Genomic DNA, 21872 nt, shown 5'->3' on the forward strand with positions numbered 1-21872 from the left:
AACCCTAATGTTTTGATATAATGACTGACTTCTGCTAGCCTTTATACCATCTAAGTTATAAAAAACAGGAGATCATTTCCATGCTGCTGGTGTAATTTGGTGCTGCTCTATTGTGTTCCTTACAGTTCAGTAAACTTACACCCATGGACAAGTTTGGTTTCTGATGAACTGTCCTCACCCAAGGAGGAATTCTGAGAGTTTCTTTATAATTTTTTTTTTTTCCTGTTCCCAGGAAAAGAACACCCTGGTCCCAAACAGCCGATCCCATGGAAAAAGGAAAAGTGTCAAAAAGGCAGAAAGGCCCAGAGGCCAACTGCAAAACAGCAAAAAGCTGAACTAACAATAACTAACCGAACTAACAGAACTCTCAAATGGAAGCTCAGCTGGAATGGAGTTGAACTGGAATGGGGTCTGCCAAGCCAGATAACCCCACTCTACTTAAATGTGAAGCATGACCTTAGTGGCATGGAATATTCTCATTGATCAGTCTGGATGTAAGTCAAGGTCTACCTTCCCAGCTGCACCTCACCTGCAGATAAAAAGCCCAGAAAGACCTTACTCTCCCAGACAACAGCTAAAATAACAGTAAGTTCTTGTATTTTCTCAATTCCATCTCAAAACCACTGCAAAGTTACTTGAAAAAAACAATAACTCTGTTCTGGGGTGCTATCTTATTGTTCTCAAACTAAATCCAAACAATGACTGTGCTAGCTATGAAAAAGAAGAACTTCTAACTGCATGAAGTAAATTAACTTGATTTCAGTCAAACCAACACAGACTTAGTTTTTCCTGTTGTGTATTTTACATTTATGATGTTGACATGCTATAAGTATTATTAATTGGCACATTGTCAATGCCTTTTTCATCAAGGCAAAACCATGCAGCAGGCAGAACACATGGTGGTTAATACTTTAGTAATTATGTAGATTATCCCACCATAGTTTTCTTATCCCTGGCTTATTTTTTTCTGTTTAATTTAATCTCACAAATTAATCAGATTGTTCTTGATGTGTGCCTTTAGAGAAACACTCAAGTTTTTTTCCCGTGTGTGCATGGTTTTGTGTTAGAACTGTGTTTGCCACAAGTGTACTGGAGAAAAAAGTCTTTAAACTGTACGAGATAATTGCTGGAGAACTTAAAATTAAAAGCTATGCTAGCATGTCTTTTAGTTGTAAGAAAAGCCCTGATTTTAGTTGTGACCTGAAGAATTTATCTTTTAAAAATTATAGAGAAAGAAGGAGAGTGGAGGAGATGTGAGCTGGGTTGCAATTTATTGTGGAAAGCAAATATTTTCCATAGTTTTCTGTGTCAATAGTAGATACGTTACTGACTGAGGTATTTATTCCAGAGGTATAAAAACCTGAACATTAAAAATATTGTCTAAAACTGTGCTTAGCAGTTAAAAATAACCATCCAAAAACATCTATTAAAAATATTTTGGATGAAAAATAATATTTTCAATTATGATTTTTAAATTATAAATATGAATATATGAAATGTCAGCTATTTTGTTTCTGAAAATGGTAAAATATGTGTACTTTTCTAGCTTCTGATCTTTTGCTTCCTTATGGAGCAGTTTTTTTGTGCAGACTTTCCTCATGCAAATCTTCTTACCAGAAATGGAAGCTACAACATTTGTGTGTGTATCTATATAATGGAAGTTTTAATTAATCAATGAGCCAAAAGTGACTGGGAAGAGGACAGGGCAAGCACAGAGTCTGCACTACCTTCCTATAAGGTAATGCAGGTGTTGCGAATCTCTATGGAATATCAGATTTCCACTTTAAATACTTATTATAAGTTTCACATTTTTGTCAGTGTATTTTGTGACCTATTCTGCTCAAAACTGTTTTTCCAGAACTGAACCTACTCCTTATGAACATAGAGAAACTGCTTGGTCCCATTCATGCGAAATGCAACAAAATAAAACAAAATTCTGCCTTCTCTCATCTTAGGGGCCCATAGACGGTGATTATATTTCTCCTGTTAGACTACTTCTTAGAAAACCCAGAAGGAATATGTCTGGCTTGGACTTGGATCATCCAGGGAACTGTAACACATATATCAGAACCCACCGGTGGGTATCTTGTCTATGGCAGGTCCCGTAGCATCATGGATCCTCCTGCAAACTGCTGCTTCAGCAGTGCTGGCCTTTCTGGTCTGAAGAGGAGCTCTAAAACTTCTCTGGAAGTAGGGAACACTGGGAAAGGGTTCTACTCCTTATTCTGGAATTTTGGCCTATTGAATTTTAATCAAGATTCAATTGTCTTATATGAATAAGTTTATGTAATGCCTTATTTAGAGATTGGCTGGAACTGTAGTGCATCTAAAACCTCAGTGGTTTCCCTGCAATATTCCCTTGTTAATGATAAGTTGTTCTTTCTTTTTACTGTGGCCTTTACTTGTTTATTTGAAGGTTGATGGTCCCATACAACTTTGTGACTGTGTAGTGCAGTGCTTAAACATTAGTTAAAAACAAACAAACGAACAAACACACACATATGTTATAGGTGGAATTTAAAACTGCAAGTCTACTAAGAGCTGGAATTGACAATTTCTATTCATTGGTTGTTGACTACCGAAGTGTAAGCCAAGAGCGACCACACTCTTAAATGTCTCTGTTAATTGTTTAAATATATCACTCAGAATGCCTGCAATAATCAGAGAAGTCAGGATCTGTACTTGGTTTAAGATGTTTTTTCACTAATAATTATGATGGAAAAGTCAGCTGATAGAGACTTAGCACTCATTAGTGTAAATAATTCTTCATGGCAGAAATTCCTCATTCCAAGGCTTATTTTTATTTGTCAAAGAAGAAGCCAAATTGTCTGCTAAATATAAACTAAGAGAATTAAAGCAGTAGAGAGGCTGTCTTAAACTACTTGTTCCTTATTATCTAAAATATTCCTACTTACCCATTCTTCTTTCTCTTTAAGTTATGCAGCAGTAATGCAAGTGGCATTTCAAGTAGGAATATCCTGTTATTGCCATCATAGAAGTGAATAAATTCAGTGTAATGGGATAATTCTGGACCTATTAGGAAAACCACTGTGATTATGTCTCCTCTTGCTTGCTCCTGCTACACAGTAAAAAGATGTGCAGTAGAAAATGTGTCAATGTAACTGAGATAATTAATGGTTTTGGCTACCATTTTCAGCATAAACTGCTAAGAAGGGATGTCTTTCATGAAGTAACTACTTTAATTTTATTATTTTCCTGCACATTTCCTATTGGAAAATCTGATAGATCAAGTGCTGATCTGGAATAGTGATCTGTATAGTGAATAGTTATCTGTAGCTACACCCACCTCCCAACACTCTGATGTGTGGAAGGGAAACGAAGAACAAGGTCTTGGAACCTCTCTCTTGATTTGCCCTGTATATAACTAGATAAGATTGGCCAAAGAAGTCGAATTTTTGATTGCTCTGTTGAACAGATTGACATCAGCTATTTAACATACTAGTGAATTTTTCTCAAGGAATGTACTCTCCATAACCTGCATGGTCCAGGTGCCACACGACTGTGCTTAGGTTTGCAAAAAACTGCTGTTAATAATGTCTAACACAGTTGTTGAAACTGTAATCACACCAAAGTTCAAAATTTTCTTTCAGAAGCAGCTTATTTCCAGGAAGAAAGATGGGTCAGACCTCCAGCTGTTGCAAGGCCTCACAGTCCCTCACACATGAGTAGGATGACATTGATTTACATCCACTGAGGATCTGATCCTTTGAGGGAGGATGGGATAAAATATAGCCATGGTGGCTGGGAAGGCTAAATCCCCTGCCAGTGAGATGAAGGGAACAGTGCTTCATGGACTACAGAACTCAGAGAGAAAAGGTAATAGAAAAACCTATTGTGTTTTGCTAGTCCCTGGATGTAAGGAGTGGTCTGATCTGTTGAAGAAATTTAGAGTGTTTGGAGTTTCTCAGATTTGTACACGGTCAGTCGTACATTTGTAACATTTCAGCAGCTGCAGACGAACTAAATGCCATAACCCACTGACCATACCTCCTCTTCCCTAGATAGGCCCTTTCTGTTTAGAGCTGCAAGGAGAGTTGTATCACAATTACTAATTTGAAAGCATGCTCTGTCACTATGGTCTACTACCTTTTCTGAGAATTATCCACAGGAATGGATGCAATTCCTACTTCTGCTTCCTGTCTTGGAGAAGGTTCAGTGTGAGATGCAGTGGCCTCTAACATAAAATCCCATAATAGGCTTCTTTAGGTTTTACATACTGGTTTGCAACACAGTCTGCAAAACTTTGAATAATGTATTTCTCAAGTTACAGCTGAATTTTTTTAATCAGTGACTTTTAAATCATGTCCACATTTTAAAGACTCTCATAGAACACAGCAATTTAAATGCAACAGTTCTAGACATTTCAAGTTCAACTGATTGGGCTATCATAAGCACACCTACCTATTGGCTGCACTTTGATTCTTGAACCTATCATGAATGGTGATAAAATAATATCCTAAATTGACTGAGCTATTTTAACTGACATTCACTAGTAAAGTGTTGTGGATTAGAGCTGTTTTTACAGGAAACAAAAGCTTAACATCCTACAGAGGGCTGAATGACCTGGAGTTTAGTTCAGTTTTAAAGCTTATTATTTACTTCCTGCTTTCCATGTTCTGATTATTTTTCACTTCTTGTCAAGAGGAACAATATGAACTTGTTTAATGAAATTAAGTATACTTCCTGAAATGCATCAATCTGAATGGCTAGACAGAAATCAATGAATACAGTAATATTGACATCCAGAGGCCTGCACTTTATTTTAATTTGTATTCCTAAATAAAGGGGTGTTGTCTTCACCTTACAGATTTTGTTTTGGGTGGCAACCAACCTGTGTTAGTTTTTACTACAGACCTTTTATATTATCCTGCTTAAATCTGGATTTGCAGCCTTTTTTTGACTAAAAAAATAGTTCAAAAAATACTTGTGTATGTAAAATTGAAATATTGATATTTTAAGTTTTAAAGTAATGATACAGAGAAATTTACATAACTACATGCTGCTGCAGCAGAAAGTTGTTATGTACAATCAGTTACTCTTAGAAACTGGAGCTTTTAAAAATAATCCCGTAGACAGAGACATGTTTTATTAGTAGGAATTATCTTGTGTGGTGGTATTCAGTTTCTCCTATTAAGATTTATAGGATTTTAGCTACGAGATTGTTATGCTGAGATTTGTGTGGGATAGGTAAAGGCACTGGAATTTCTTTATATAATGTAAAAAACACTAGTTAATGACTTAATGAAGAAAAAATGAAATAAACATAATAAAAATGAGCTACTGCTAACTAGAATGGTGCCAGGACAACTCATTTGTATTTAATCTTTCTCTTGAGATAAACTTCTCTACACAGAGAACTTGAGATGAGTTTTAGACATTGACTTTGTTTGGTTCTTAATCTAGCCAGATCTTCTGAATTTATCTTGAGATGCTGAAGAACTCTGTCTCTCATCTCACAGGCCCCAAACCTGGCTCAAGGCAACCCAGAGATGTCTTTGGAGTGGACTGAGGCATTTATTACTGTGTTGACACAGGTGGTTCTTAATTGATGATGTTGGAGTGTAAATTTCCGTCTCGTAGGTCAGGAGTCAATGACATTGCTAGGGAAGAAGCTTACTCAGTTGCCTGAGGAATAGATCAGAGGTCTTTTGAGGTATGTGGCAATTACTGTATTTTGCAGGTAAGGGACCAAGCATGAAAGATTTCCTCATCTTCTGAGAGGAATTGAAGAATAGGAAAGGTGCATCAGAACAGTCTCTCTGCTTCTCTCTTCTCTGTGCAATGATAAATTGAAATGAGGAATGGATGAACTTAATCAGAACAGCAAGAGGGTTTTTCATTTTCTTCATGTCTGCTCAACCTAACAAAACCTAACACCTACTCTCCTGCCTGCCTTGACAGAAGACTGGATGCCAGGTTGCATCTGCCTAACATGTTTGCCTATCATATCATAAATGGTTTTCAAAATTAAGCAGACAAAAATGAGACTTGATAGAACTTGTAACCAGATTAACGTAGCCAAATGACACTTCCATTCTTCCTCCCACCCTGGCAGAAGAGGTGCACTCTGGTCCTCCTCAAACAGTTGTCTCACTTAATGGAACATTTACAATGACTTTTCACCATAATTAACAATTATTAGTTCTGCTACAAACAGTTCATTATTGCAAGCTTCTCCCAGACTTGTAATATGTAGACAAGCATTACTCTCTGCAGTACTCAGCTTCATTACTTAATAAGGGCAGCACTCAAAAATTCCATGGGAAAAGCAGAAAGAGGTTATCTTAGTGGGTATTATGGGACGTAGTATGCACAGCAGCTTTTCTTTTCCAAACTGAATAAGAAATTCAGAATTCCAAACTGGAAAAAAAAATATTTCTGAAAAAGTAAAAAGTGGGGTCCTTCAGTTTTATGCTGTCATGTAAAATAGTTGTGCCTTCACTGTCTGGCCTTCATTGCTCTTGCTTCTTTGGTTTTTGTTTTTGTGTTTGTTTGGTTTTTTTCCCCCCTTTATTTATTTATCTATTTATTTTTTGTTTGTTTTTACTTTTTGTGGAAGTATTTTCATGATTTATTTAAATACATTCCTTTATTTTAAAAAGTTGTGTTTCATTTCCACAGACATAAATGCTCTTCCATTTTCATTAAGCCCTATGAATCTACTTGAAATATGTTAACAGGAAGAAGATCAAATCTCAAGAGAGCTCAGAAGCTGAAAAGTTGAAATTCAGATGTGGAGGTTTTCAGGTGAGTGCCACATCCATTAGCCCACTGCATATTGAGTCAAAGCAGAAGCCCAACTCCAGAGCTTCTTAGACCATCTGTGTCAAGATCTAGAATAGATTTAAAGGGTGGTTCACTCTCCGATGCTTTTCTTTCATGCTCCTTGTTTGGAGTTTGACAGTTATGAGAAGTATTTTCTCAGACAGTTAACAGCAATGGAAGCTTTTGGGAGGTAAATGTCTTCAGCAGTTAAGATGACAAGGTGGTATGTCATCTTGAGCACCTTAGTGGAAGTTCAGCAGACTAGTGTGGGGAAATGTGGGATCCGAAGTGCAAATTTGCATGTATTTTGGCAGCGGCAACAGCTGATGAAGGTAACTGGATGTCTCTCAGCATAAATTCCTGTTGCCTGTCTTCATTTTTTTCCCAGTAGTTGTGATCACTGGTTGTTGTATTCACAATCTTTGAAGCTGATTTTAACTTCATTGCCCCCGATTAAGTCAGATCAGGCTAGTTATATCCCTTATCCTGCCTTGCTACAATGTTGCCTGCTCAGACTGTTTAAAGCAGCATTTGCGACTCTTTGTGCAAAAAGTAATATGAAGTTAAACTACAGAGATGAAAGGAGTTCCTATATTCTGCCTCAGAAATGCTTGAAAACAATGAGATTCCTTTGTAGGCTGTACAAATTTCTGTTTTTTTTCAGGCAGTGTGAGACTGTTACAGTTGTTCAGTCAGACCTGCAGTTTAACACAGCCTCTAGAGGTTGATCAGTTGATTTTCATGCCAGCCCACAGTAGGTGTTCCAGCTATGCAAATCTCTTGGAGAGAGTCAGTCTTGAGCATTTCGACCAAATAAAGCTAGAAGGGAAATATCTAAATATACCCAAACCTGAGAATATGACGTTATAATATGGTATAGTGATTAGGGGGCTTTAGAATGGTTGACAGAATGAACTCTCTTTACCATTCAATGTCTGGCTAACTTCAATGGAGTGTTTTATACTACGGAAATTAAATTGATTATACTTTTTGTTTACCTTCAAAGTAGATCCTGTTTCAGAGGGAAATTCAATATCTCTTAATTAATTTATTTTCATTATAGAAATGCAAGCAATGTATAATTGCTAAATTAGTGGCAGGGGCAGAGGAAGGAGGCTAGAAGGGGCTATCTGGGATTTCATAAACACAGTTATCACAGAAAGCAGTATGTCCAGCCCAGTGGAAACAGCCAAGACAGAATCCAAATTATGTAAATTTGTTCTCCTTTCCTTAATATGTACATTGTGTTTTACATCAGAATTACCACCTTAAAAAATTGTATGACTGCTCCAATGTGCTGATCGTTTCCGTATTTTAACAAATCCTTTCTACTGGTATAAATTAAAAACTAGTGTTCCTCTGATTAATACTGACTATGTTAGGATGTCATGAAACTCAATTTATATATAAAACCTAATTGCAAACAGATTTATTAAAAGTGTAAAATGTTGCCCATAACTGATAAATCATTCCACATTGTTCCCCTGTATCACAGTATCACAGTATCACAGTATGTTTGGGATTGGAAGGGACCTCAAAAGATCATCTAGTCCAATCCCCCTGCTGGAGCAGGAACGCCTAGGTGAGGTCGCACAGGAATGTGTCCAGGGGGGTTTTGAATGTCTCCAGGGAAGGAGACTCCACAACCTCCCTGGGTAGCCTGTTCCAGTGTTCTGTTACCCTCACTGAGAAGAAGTTCTTTCTCAAATTTAAGTGGAACCTCTTGTGTTCCAGCTTGATCCCATTGCCCCTTGTCCTATCATTGTTTGCCACTGAGAAGAACCTGACTCCATCCTCGTGGCACTCACCCTTTATATATTTATAAACATTAATAAGGTCACCCCTCAGTCTCCTCTTCTCCAAACTAAAGAGCCCCAGCTCCCTCAACCTTTCTTCATAAAGGAGGTGCTCCACTCCCTTAATCATCTTTGTTGCCCTACGCTGGACCCTCTCCAGCAGTTCCCTGTCCTTGAACTGAGGGGCCCAGAACTGGACACAATATTCCAGATGGGGTCTCACCAGGGCGGAGTAGAGGGGAAGGAGGACCTCTCTCGATCTACTGACCACCCCCCTTGTAATACACCCAAGGATGCCATTAGCCTTCCTGGCCACAAGGGCACAGTGCTGGCTCATGGTCATCCTGTTGTCCACCAGGACCCCCAGGTCCCTTTCCCCTACACTGCTCTCTAATAGGTCATGCCCCAACCTATACTGGAACCTGGGGTTGTTCCTGCCCAGATGCAGGACTCTACACTTTCCCTTGTTAAATTCCATCAGGTTATCCCCCGCCCAACTCTCCAGCCTGTCCAGGTCCCGCTGGATGGCAGCACAGCCTTCTGGTGTGTCAGCCACTCCTCCCAGCTTAGTGTCATCAGCAAACTTGCTGATAGGACATTCAATTCCCTCGTCTAAATCGTTAATGAATATATTGAAGATCAGATTAGGGTTATTACGGAGCCCTGAAAAAAAGGGACTGGCTGATCAATGGATTTTATAGGTGAGCTGATTTCATCTCAGGCTTTAGGATATTTTTGTTGCAGAATAAACAGCTGCTGGTTCTTCGTTACACTAAGGTCTTCCCAGGCAGATACTGCTTTAAAATCAGTGAGCAACTGCCCTGTGCAGAAATTTAGGCAAAGGTCTCTGCATCAGGGATGTCCTCTGCTTTCAAGAGATCAAAGGGATGTCTCAAAAGACTCCAAAAGATAGCAAATCATGTGCTGTATAACTGTAGCTATTAATGTTTTACGGCAACTTTCCCCCCCCACCACCTTAGTCGTTCCCATATTAGTCGTTCCCATAGCGATTGCCTATCCACCACTAACAAATGATTTTAGGGCTGATTTTGGAGTCCTGTCTGTCCTCACCAAAGACATTTGTCTCCTACACAAATTACGATTATTCCCAAGGCAACAGGCCCTTGGCCATGGGGAGTTACAAACTGTTAATGAAAGAGCTCCCTTCTACTATACCTTTCACTGGAATAATGGTATTTTCCTGGCTTCACTGGCTTCTGATGCTCTGTTCAAACTGCTGTAGGTCTCACATGTTTACTGAAAACTGACTGTAGCTTCCTGCTCACAAGGTGGCACACAGATATCATTCTGATGGACCTGGTAGAAGTGGTCAAATGTTTTTTCAAAGAGCAATTCCCCAGTCTGTCAAAATTAAAACTTTCTTTTTTACACCTTGTTTTTGATGGAGGTTTATTATACATATTTTAAGGGAAAATATTGGACTTGTCCAATGGGCTTCAAGTATTAATAACCATTTTTGGTTGCCATTCCTACCCAAAACAAATGCCTTTTTTATCTGCTACATGGTGTTGCCAGAGTGGTTCAGTTTCTTTTGAAGCACCTTAACTCTTAGAAAGGTCTAGAAAGTCAGTTTCAGTTCTTTCCATCTAATTCTTTCGTTCAAAAGACACTGAGTTTGTAACAAATGCTGAAGTATTTCAGGAGAATAGGTATTTCCGCTGTGTTTTATTATCTCTGGTCCATCCACACAGCCACCCAAGAATGATTGCATTAGCAGGAATAACAGTAATAAAGAGTTATAATCTGTGTTTGAATGTCAATTACATCATTTCTAAGCAATTCCAGAAATTTCTTTTAATGTAATTTCTGCAGCATAAATTTGGACAAACTTTCAGAACTGGATGGCTGTTCTGCATCTGGTTTCTGTTACTGAGAAACTGACAGACACCATTTGCTCAGACCATCTGCAGAGGAAAACTTTTTTTCTTTTAAGGCAGACTGCTTTTGCTTTCAGCATCTCAGACTTGAAGTAACACAAGGCACATGTTGCTTCCGGATAAGTGTGGGAATGGTATTGTTAAAGTTCTTCTGTGTAGCACTTAGTAGTATACTTGACATATGAGGGATACGCTCTTGAGAAACTAAATGTGTAATTTTAAATATTTGGTGTGCATTAAGGGGTTGATAAAAAGCCTGCTGTAACTGGTGTGTCTCCCTGACTTTACTAGCATGTGTCAGATCCTCAGCCCTTTTTGAGATTTTCTAGAAGATCCAGATTCTGTGAAAATATTAATTACTTGTCTGCTTTTTCACTTGCAACATCCTGTTACACTATTTTCTTACTGGATGCCCAGAGTTAAGGAAGACTTCAGAACTCTTTTACATTAGCTTAATAAGAAAGAAACAAGTGGAGCACCACTTGTGCCACCATGATGATCTTTACCAAATGCTTTTTGTTTGAAGTGCATGTTGATGAAGGTACCCTAAGGCTTTGTTGACCTGCAGCAGTGACCCAGAGGACAACGCTGTTACCACAGCCCAGCTCTTGCTGGTAGAATGAGACCTCCAGATGCCAATGTCGACTACGTCTTCCAAAGCTGAACGTGCACTGGAGCTGATGTTTGGCGCTGAAGTACACAAAGAGATTAAAAGATTATTGGCTCTTCCTGCAAGAGACTGTCAAGTAATCAAACAGTCCCCAAAGACAGAGAACAAAATCTCCATGCTGGCTAATAAATTCCACAAATGCACAGATTCTGTTAGATTTGGGGCCAAATTCAGAGGAAGCCACATCCAGCCAATGGACAGTCAAATCGATATGCTAAAAATATATAACTGTTCTGTTAATACATATATGAAACAGAAATCCCATCCCTCTTTCAGCCGGTTTTCAGGGTCTGAAATAGAGTAAGTACCAGATTTACTTTTGCCAGTCAATTACTGTCACAAAGGAGTGATTTAGGGTCCTGCTTGCCACGGAGCTGTGTTTAGATCACTTCAAGAAAAGTGCGACTTAACAGAGTTCGGTGACATTGTTCACTCTTACGTACTGCATGGAGGAAACATGCCAAGCAGAATAGCCTGAGAGCTGTTTTAGGGTGATTTATATGGGATAGGAGATGCGAAAGGGTAGAGTGAGGCCCTCCCATTGAGTGACAAGGTTCAGAATGGGCCCCCTTGCTTTCTAAACTCAGTCTCAGAGAGGAGTTTAGGTGTAGCTGGATCCAAACTTAGCCCCAGACTTGATCAACAGTTCATGTCTAAAAGACATAGATGGTAAGGGATTATATATTATTTATGACCAAAGGATTATATGTGCACACCTGATTCTTTACGTCACTTGTCTAGGATTTCAAAGTTTCATCATTCTGCATCTCAGCCTGTTTACCTTTCCTGTAGGAGCCTGCTGCCAGTCTATTCAAAGTCTGGTTCCTAGATCTCTCCAAGCAAACTCTCAAGCAGCTAAGTTTGTAGAAATAAATAATTTAATAGAGTAGTACAGGAGGAGAGTGGGCTTGAGCTGGATGCCTTCGCAGAGGTCCCAGCCAAGCACAGAAATTTGTGGGGTTTTATACCCTTACAGACTATTTACCTACCTCTCACACCATGATTCAGTCCAATAGCAATATTTGAGTCTGGGGTCTTCTTGTTGCTCATTGGATACTTTTAATTGGCCTCAGACAGCCCCTTGTTTTGTTTAGCTGTAGATATTGTTTTCAGTCCATAGCCCCTTAGTGCCTGCTGTGAAGGTGGTGTTTTGTCTGAATGAATCCTATTTCTTACCAGCAAAGTGCAGAACAGGCCTTAGCTCACAGATGTCCATAGTAGTCTGTAGCTGCTTTTGTTTCCATTAAGACAATGAAAGTTTGGTAAATATGAGCAGAACTTTGCAGCACACAGCTTAAGATTTCAGCAAATTCATCTTACTAACTAACATGAAGCAGATAGTATATTAAAAATCACATGACCTTATAATTCTAAGTGTTTCATTCTATTTAATACACATTTACTTATGCTAAATGATCAATAAGAAACTTAAATTGGGCTTATCCAATGATCTGTGAGCAGTAAAAGATCATCAATGCACAGCCAGCTTGTTTAGCAGAGAAAGCTCACAGTAGCTCACCCAGGCAGTCATATTTATGGAGTAAAGTGGTTGGCTCATAGTCAATCACACACAGTGGGAAAGGTCTGCACAAGACTCCCTGCACCCACAACTGATTGGTATTCAGTGCTGCTCTGCTTCCTTGTGGGTTTCCTAATAGGAAATCTTGGCTCAGCTGCAGCTCAGGCCTTTACCTCCCCTGGAGCTTGGACCAAACTGCTGGTGGGGGGTGTGAGTGCATCTGCAACAATTACAAACATACTTGTTTTCCTTTTATAAAGGAGTCTTTCAGGAACACCAGATTTCTTTTTTAACAGTGTAATAATATTCCCCTTTACAGATGTAGTAAACATGAGGGCAAAAGACATGAGTTATATGATAACCCTCATATACTTCGAGACACACAGCAGTTACCAGCAGCTTTGCTATTTGTATGACAGAGCTTGTTTGGGGGGTCCTTGAAGCTGTATGACAGTGAGCCTCTACACTCACCTACAGCTTTGGTGTTACTGAGACCACAACACTTAAATCCTTTATACAGCCTGCTCCTGATGTTTGATTTAGTTCTTGTGCTAGGAGGTTGACATTTGCTAGTTTCGGAGGCTGAAAGTCTGCTTCTTCCCCAAAATAATGGATAAAGGCAGTCAGTATTTACTCCTGCAGAACAAGTGATGGTAGAGGCAAACTCTCTCAGCTATTTCAGTCTTGTAGCTTAACCTCCATCCAGATGGACAAATTAGTGAATGGCATGGGCCTCAGCCCTTTCCACAGAGACAATCCACAGGAAGTTTACTACTGTCTGGGATTATAAGTTTTGCTGCATTGTATTCTTAAAGTGAGTAGTAATATATTTGAATGTTAGAATCCCTCCTTCAAAGTAGCTTAGCTATTTACAGGTGAAGAAGAACTAAAAACATGAGGGTAGATGGGAGGAATGCTATCCAGAGATACAAAAATGTTTTTGTGGCTCTCAGTGTCAGTTCAGTAAAGTAGAGCCAAGTAGAACAGGTTTAAAACACATTAGGAAAAGGAATTTTTTTTTTTTTTTTTGGCAGCAACACCTGTTTCTATTCTGTCTCACAGGAAAAATAGCAACTGTCTACACATGACAGTAGCTAAAACAGTCAAAAAGGCAGACGTACTATTGCAACACAGACTGTGCCCTGAAGAACACTATGTCCTGTTGCAGACATAAAGTGTGATATTTTTTTGCAGGTAATCTTCAGACAAGTTTCTGACTTTAAATATTTTATTTGACTGTTGTTATAATAATGCACGGTGCCATCTCCCAGATGGAAATCTCTTTAATAATTTGGTTTAGTACAGGAAAATCTGTGCTTCTTATTAAGAAGAACAAGCTCTTTATCACTGTCTTATTTATATTAGAAGACTCCTCTTCCCAATCTGTCTTTTCAGAAACATCACTATAACGGTCTATTGTCACACTAGCTTGGGCTATAAAGATGTCATATCCCAGGCAATGTTAAGTTTTGTCTGGGACTGGTTGGGTGAATTAAAAAAAAAAAAAAAAAAAAATTAAGGTGCCACAGGAGCTGATTCTGATGCTTTCAGTATGTGATCTTTGGCTGATCTTGAATCGTACCAATAACTCAGTCTGGTGGTAACAATATCTACTTCTAAATCAGAATTAAAACTCAGATTTTGCTTTTAAGAGGTAATAAGGGAGCCCATTACCTAGTTTTGATTTGACTTTTTGGCCTCCGTGTTTTCCAACACCCTAACAGGGCCTCTGCACCAAGCATACAACATTTTACATACAACCTGCAGTACTAAAGGCTTTATATTTTAGCACATGTGCACACAAATAAGTTTAATAAAACTCAGTCTTTGTGCTGTAGAGCATCAGTCAGCAATGGAACACTGTGTTGTAACCAGATGGGACTGGACAATAGATCATTTGTTTTACTAGCCAGGCAAACAAAAGGTAAATCTATGCATCATGTTTCTTTTGGTGTTAAAGAAAAATACTTTCATATTGTTCATAAAATAAATTACTATGAAATATAAAGATATTTAGGAAGGAGCATTATTAAATTTTTGGGCTGGGAAATAATTTCTATCTTAAAACAAATCCCTTTCCACAAGTATTAATACTACAGTTATGACACCTGACCTTCCAAAATGCCAAGGGAATGCTGTGATGCTCTGAACATCTGTAATTACACTGAAAAATTAGTCTGCTTGTTTGACTCAGGAAGGTGGTCTTGATGTGGATTTCCTGGTAGCCTCCTTTTACAGCATTTCCGTTTACGTTGTGGAGTAGCCTTGAAGCATGTCAACTGGATTCCTTCTGGATGAAGCTAATTAAGAAGCCATGCTTCAATTTAAAGTGGGCATTTAGTCTTTGGGACCCCTCTGAAGCTACTCCAAGAGTGGGGAGTGCCCTGTCCCTAAATGCAACATATTAAAAACTGAACAGTGAGGGTGCCAGTTTCTCAGCACGAACTGCTACACTGCTCAGCTCTGCAGATCTGCTCCTCCTGATCTGCTCTGTTTGGTTAAGGTAGACTCAGGCACCACCTTGTAGTTGACAGCATGGGCTTGCTATGGGATCTCTGTATGCTGTGAGCTCTGTTACAGGGCGGCATCTTTGAAGCAAATTGCTTCCACACTCAATTTTACAGACATGCTTTCCATCTGAAAGAGACATAAATTGTTTCTGATATCTAGAGGTTAGCAGTAAATTTCTTCCTGTGCTGTGATGTTTTTCAAATGCCAGCTGCACCATATTTTGGCATGAACCTGATTATAGTGTTTAAAGCCACCTCTAAAAATGTCTTGTTATAGGCAACTCACATTTCTTTATTCAGAAGACAAAATGAGGTGAGAATATTGTACTTATTCAGGCATTATTGGCTGTTGATCTGATATGTTACTGTTGGACTCAATTAATTTTACTAACATTTACAAAGTTCTTTCCAGTTTGACTCCACCCTTTGGACCAGTCTGAGAAATGTCTGGGGCTCTACCCTTCTGTGAATCTTCAGATCTGTATCTTGATTTGAAGCTCTCCAATGTTTGGGAAGGCTAACATCAATGCTAGTTTTAATTACTATAAAATATATGTTATTAGGTTATTATTTTTATAACATATTGGAAGCACTTTTGAGATTGAGCACCTACTTATAGAATTGTCTCCTTTGAAAGTGTTCATGTGTAAAAAAAAAAAAAGGAAAGTGTACCTGTATTGAATCTGCAGCTTTGGTGTTACTTTCTAAAGAGCCTTGTGGAAATTCTAAAAGCATTCAAAGTCTAGGCTAATTGTGACTGTTAATTATATTTACAGATTTTGAAAGTGTAGTGCTTTCTTCCTTAAAATACTACTACTACAGAAATTTTTTCCCTGCATTTCAAATAAGTTGTCAAATCATTGGTGCTTGTCAGTAAAGAATTATGTTACTCCTACTTTATTTCCCAGATATTTCTAAACAGGAAATATAACACATTTGAGGAATGCTTTGAATTTTTTTGTTTTCAGTTAGCCATAACTTGACCAAAGCAAATACAAGTCAATTCCATAAAATGTTTCTGGCAAATAATACCATCTTCTTTGTTCAGGATAACACAACTTCCATCCAAAGGAACATTTGAATTTTATTTTTCTGAAGGAAATTTAATCTTAAAAATCTCTGAAAGAGTGTAGAGATTCCCTTTGACTTTGCAAACACATGGTTGAAAGATAAACTTGTCTTGTGATTTACAAAGATTAAATGAAAAACCAGATGGGTAGAAATTGTTCTTTACCTGTCTGAGGAAACCACAGAAACCAGGGATGCCTTTTTGAATACCCCTTTCTCTTCCTTACCCACACCAGAACATCATATTGACTGAACACCTAACTTTACCAGTGATATTAATGTTCTGAAACAGAACTTTTCAACACAATAGGGGAACAGCATCTCACCATTCCCAAAACTTTAAACCTACTGGTATAGAAAATATTCTGTGTTTGTATTACCTGGTGCTATTAATTTTTTTCTCTTTCTTTTTACATTTCTTTTTCTTTTAAAAAATTTATTTTCCTTTTTCTTTTTTCCTTTTCCCCTCCCCATTTCCTCTTTTTGTGCCATTCTTTTCTTTGCACATGTAAAAACGTGCACAAAATCAGATTACAACAGCATTACTGAGATTACAAAGTTAGGCAATGTCAGAAGTACTATACAAAACTGATTTGTGTGTTTGTGCATGTGTACTATGATACAGTCAATAAATATATCACTGAGTTTCACTGTTTATGGTGGGTATCTGCCAGTACATGGACAGAAGTTGCTCACTCATAGAATAGTAAAGTACTTTTCTGCCCACCTGGGGCCAAAATCTCTGCCTTATTTACTGCACATCAGTTCTTCAGAGCATGGTTTGAAGAATTTCACGATCTCACTTTTTTTTTTTTTTAAAGCACATCTTAAATTCAGAAATGTCCTCTGTTACATACTCAGCCGACTGGTATTGAAATTAGTGAACCACGTCAGGTAAATTTGATTTATATGTCCTTGACTCTTGCAGTTCCTTTGGTAGAGGCTGAAGCAGAATATCATTTTTCAAAGAATCTAGAAAATTATATAATGTTTTTCTCCTCATACACTGCTCTAAATAATTACATTTTAACTTTGAAATTCCTATACTCAAGTCTTTGTCATTTTATAGCTGACTTGTGTTTAGCATTGTTCCAGCCCTCAATGGACAAAAAAATCCCTGCTTATCTCAAGACTGGCTTATTAACAATAGATAAGGAAATTCTTCACAATATGACAAGCAGATAATATGCAAACTACTTTTTTGTTTTTCCTGTAAGGACTATAAAAGGCACATATAAATGGTTTTTGTTTGCTTGTCTCAAACAGGGCCACTCTTGGCTCTATAGAGAAGGTAATTTTTAACAGGAGAAGAGTGGTTTTTTTCCCTCTTTAATTCTCCAAAATTGCAGAAAATTTTCAGGAAAGTTTAGTCTGAGGGGATATAAAATATAAAAATTATCATCCCAAAATTTCAGAGCTTTGTAAAAATTAAAGGCAAGGTATAAACTGCAATTTGAAGTATCAGCAGTCTTGCCACTTAAGCCACGGTGTTAAACTACATCAGCATAATGAATGTACTATTTACGAGCGAGATGATGATAGCTGTATCCTGACTAACACAGGATGAAAGAACTCTTTACTGTTAAGAGGTAATTATCTAAGTGTATTAACAAGTGTTTGTTTTGTTTTATATACATATATAAAATGAAGTGTGTTCAAGATAAACTGGAGAAGTCTGAGAAGTAGGCTTAGCAAATGTACAACAGAGAAAGGAGGTGAAAGAAGTTGACAAAGCCTGAAACAGAGAACAAAGTTTCTGAACACATATCACTCAGTAGTGTTATCAGACTAATTGCTATGTTTTCATGGATATAACCCATATGTTATAACCAAACATTTTTGTCATCAATGGTAGGCAAGATTATAAATATGCATGATATATGCACAAGGGAGTTCACTCAAGACTCTCTTGCATGGGAGCACTCCCATATGTCCTGATCTTTACTCCTCTCTAAATCCACCATTTGTCCAGTCTTCGACTGTCCTTTGCCTCCACTTCACCAACCTGCTATGATTGCCAGGGAGGCATCTCCAATCACAGCTGCGTCCTCCAGGAGGCATACATGTCATACGAGCCATATATGTGATTACGTGTCTTCAAGAAATGAAGATCTTATAAATCTTTCCAACCACCAGCAACGTCTGGTACCTGACAGAGGATAAAAAAATTATCCACTCATCCATTAGGCCATTTACTCAGGAGGACTTTGTACGTGTGAAAAGAACTGAATTTGCATGCAAAGTTAAGGAAATATAGTCACAGCAAAAGTAAATATTACATAGGTTCTTTGTGCAAATTAGTGCAATAATTTATGAATTTAAAGTAAGGGAGGCAGCCTTTTGTCATTATTTTTTGCAATAGATGTGTATAAAATCTAGATCTACTAGTGATTATCGTATGACAGTAATGTCTTTGTATGTGGTATGTAATATGGACAAAGGATATTTCTGTGCCAGTGACAAGTCAAGGTTTGGGTTTTTTTTTTTTTAATTAAACAACACACCCCAATATCATGTCTGTGCTTTAAATTACTGTAGTAATTAATATTAAATTAAAAATCTAGTTACTGCAAATACAAGCTTTTGTAATCATGTTTCAGGACACAAAAAACCATGAGACAAATTAGAGAAGTCTTTAACTTTCTTTTTTAGTTAGCCTGTCCCAATTCCTGCTTTTCACTCATGTGGATGTGTCAGCACTAGTTACCTACAGTTGCAAGTGCCTCTTCCTGAAAATGAAATAAGGGTTCCCCACTGGGTAACTCAGCACATCATTCTATGTTCCTCTTTGAGTAAAGAGTAGTCAGATAATAAAATGGGAACAAGCAAAAAGAATTAATTTTTTAATAAAGGTACAGACTGGATTCTTCTTTAAATAATGAGTTTAACTATTTATTGCTTAAGCTGACATAGCTGTAACACAACACCTGAATTAAAATATAAGTTGTATCAGGCAGGTCTTTTCTCCTTTTCAAAATATTTACATTCACATATTTACAGATGTGACCTGTGCAAAGATATTTTCATAGCTTGAGTAGCTGCAACTGTTCATTTTGATTGTTTTCCTGGAACATGTGAAAAGAGTGATCACTGCCACCCCTTACTGCTTAATTTAATACTCTAGGCTGTTCTCCTTGTTCTTTTGTTCTTTCAGCAGCATGCAGGACTGAGGCTAATGGCAATGTCTCATCTGTCTGGTTTCCGTGTCTCATCAACAGATCCCAAGGGCACTGTAGTCTTGGCAGTGTTATAGAAGTGACCTTTTATGCTATGAATTATTTAAGCTATGACTTGCTTGTTATAATCCTGAATGTTGACACCCGTGTTCCTGCCCTGATAATTAAATCCACCTTGTTAGGGTTGCAAGGAAAACTGCCATTTAAACTGTAATGTGGTCAAAAAGTTAGATTTGCCCAGCCCCGTGCGTATAGCTGAGGTGTTCTCAGATGCTGATGCACAGCCCAGAATCCCCAAAGGGCTTAGCTGGAAAGGATGTATCTCAAAACATATGTATTTACAGAGGTGGTTGAGAAATGTGTTAGACCACACACCAAAACCTTGTTTTCTTATGAAAAGTGAAAGCACTTAGTAACTAACAGCTTTGACCACTCCAGGCACAGTTTGAAAGTTTGGCTGAACTAAATTAATCTTTTATTTACTCTAGAGATGGTGCCTTACAATGAGATATATTTACAAGCGGCAGTGGTAAAGGCAAGTATTTCATTATCCTCAGTGCTTGTTTCATAACCATATCCATATAGGATAGAGAATAAATATTTGCTACTTAGAAATTTCCCATTTGTTTATTTCTTGATATAATATTCGTGAGTCCCAGTTGTGACATTAGAAAACATGCTTGGTAGCTGTAAGGGTGACAAAGCATTAAAACAGGTTACCTAGAGCAAATGTTCAACTTTAATCAATTAAGCATTTCAAGAACTGCTTAGGTAATCACCTCTCCAAAATTACATTGGTGTAGTGATGAGTCATGATGTCTGGAGATAGATGAGGCAAATTCCTGAAGTCCCTTCTGACTGTGTTTCTTATGAATTTTCAGGTTGGTGTGCAGGTCTCCCTGGGAAACAAAGGGATATTGAAGTACAATAACATCAGACCAATGGAAGAGGAAAGACTATGTTATGCTAAGGTCAGTGATGTTATCGAATCTGGCACACAGTATGGGTGTTGTTTGGTTATTTTTAGTAAAATGTCATTACATTGTTTCATTTGTGTTCAGGTTTTATAGTTTTTCACCCAGTGTCCCTGAATGAAAGAGCGATGCATTGAGGAAAGTAGGTGAAAACTGACTATTGCAGGAATAATGATTACCAAGTAATATTTCCAAACGATACACCTTATACTTCTTCATTTTGTTTTAACTCCTCAAACAGCAGCGGCGCCTGCTTGCCCTTGAACAAGCACCTAATGGTACACACTGTGACAGAGCCACAATCACCCTAACAAAGACTGATAAGTCTGGTGGAGTCAATCTTATAAATCATGGACAGAACAAAACTGAGGATCCTTCTTTCTTTGCTCAGAGCTGATGCATTTTGCGGTCTTTCAGTAAATAACTTTCACCATGCATAATCTCGGAACAACAGACTGCAGGGGCAAGAAGGCTTTCACCATTACCTGGTGATCACTTCATGCTTCAAAGCACAGAAGCTGACATAGCTTACAATTGTTTTCCCTTTGAAGTCTAATTTAAGCGTAAATATTGTTTTTGTTCCTCCTTGATAAGGCATTTGCTTCAATAGAGCTGTATGCTCTCCTTATCTTCCGGCATTGCCTTTCCTACCTAGGAGCAAAGAGGTCTGACATCAGCAGAGTGGTTTGGATAGAAAATCAAAGGGGGGGATCTTCTGGGATGCTCACTGAGGTACAAGCATTCCTATTACTGTGCTGCAAAGCCCCTGTTTGACATAATCTGACACCATCACTGTGCAATGTCAGAGCTATGGGAAGTGGCAGGCCTGGAGGGCAACTAAACTGAAACAGAGCAAGTGTTTTTACATTAATACCTGTGAAGGTAAAATTAATAGGCACACAGAGTACGCAACACAACAGTTTTCCCTGAAAAGCTTCAGGGGTTAATATAGGCACTGCTGCATTGACAGTGGATTGTCCCTGGAATAACATACTTCCCTTTTCACTGAGTGTTTGCTCTGAAAACCCAAACCTTGCTGGTTGCTTTGTGCCTCCAGAAAGGCCTTGCAAATTGCAGCATCAAGTGGAAGTAATAAAGGAGAATATTTTCTTTGTGAGAAGGTACCCTGAGTACCCAGCCTATCATCACTACTCAACTTTGGAGACAGGGGTGACATGGTGGGAGAGTGTCAGGAAAAGGTCTGGATGTTATCAATCATCATGTGTCCTGGTTCAGCAGTGGCAGGAGAAGAGCAGGACAGACATTACCCTTGGGAGATACCCTGAGTGACTGTGCGGCAGTGAGGAAGCAGGGCTCTCCAGAGCAAAAAGGAGGCTCTAAAGGGAAGTACAAAGAGCAAGTTGATGCCTACTCAGAAACCTTCCCTCCCTTTAAAATATTTTGTAAAATATAGTAACTCTGTTTTATTTTATTGTGGCTTGTACTTTTCTGCATTTCAACTCCATTCCATTCAG

General features: G+C 38.2%; 1 long non-coding RNA gene across 4 annotated transcripts in view; it reads left to right on the forward strand.

The window, feature by feature from the left end:
- Positions 1 to 231: 231 nt before the first annotated feature.
- LOC139827230 (uncharacterized) overlaps positions 232 to 21872 on the forward strand; it is a 30450-nt gene continuing 8809 nt past the window's right edge. Inside the window, exons 1-6 of one of the 4 annotated variants that reach the window (XR_011737650.1) lie at positions 232 to 585; positions 1956 to 2077; positions 3612 to 3837; positions 5481 to 5674; positions 6643 to 6768; positions 11007 to 20394. This is a non-coding gene — a long non-coding RNA (uncharacterized lncRNA). The remainder of the gene's footprint in view (positions 586 to 1955; positions 2078 to 3611; positions 3838 to 5480; positions 5675 to 6642; positions 6769 to 11006; positions 20395 to 21872) is intronic. The other 3 variants (XR_011737649.1, XR_011737651.1, XR_011737652.1) reach the window with 3 other exon arrangements.

Source organism: Patagioenas fasciata, chromosome 2, assembly GCF_037038585.1.
Source record: "Patagioenas fasciata isolate bPatFas1 chromosome 2, bPatFas1.hap1, whole genome shotgun sequence".
Lineage (NCBI taxonomy): Eukaryota > Metazoa > Chordata > Aves > Columbiformes > Columbidae > Patagioenas > Patagioenas fasciata.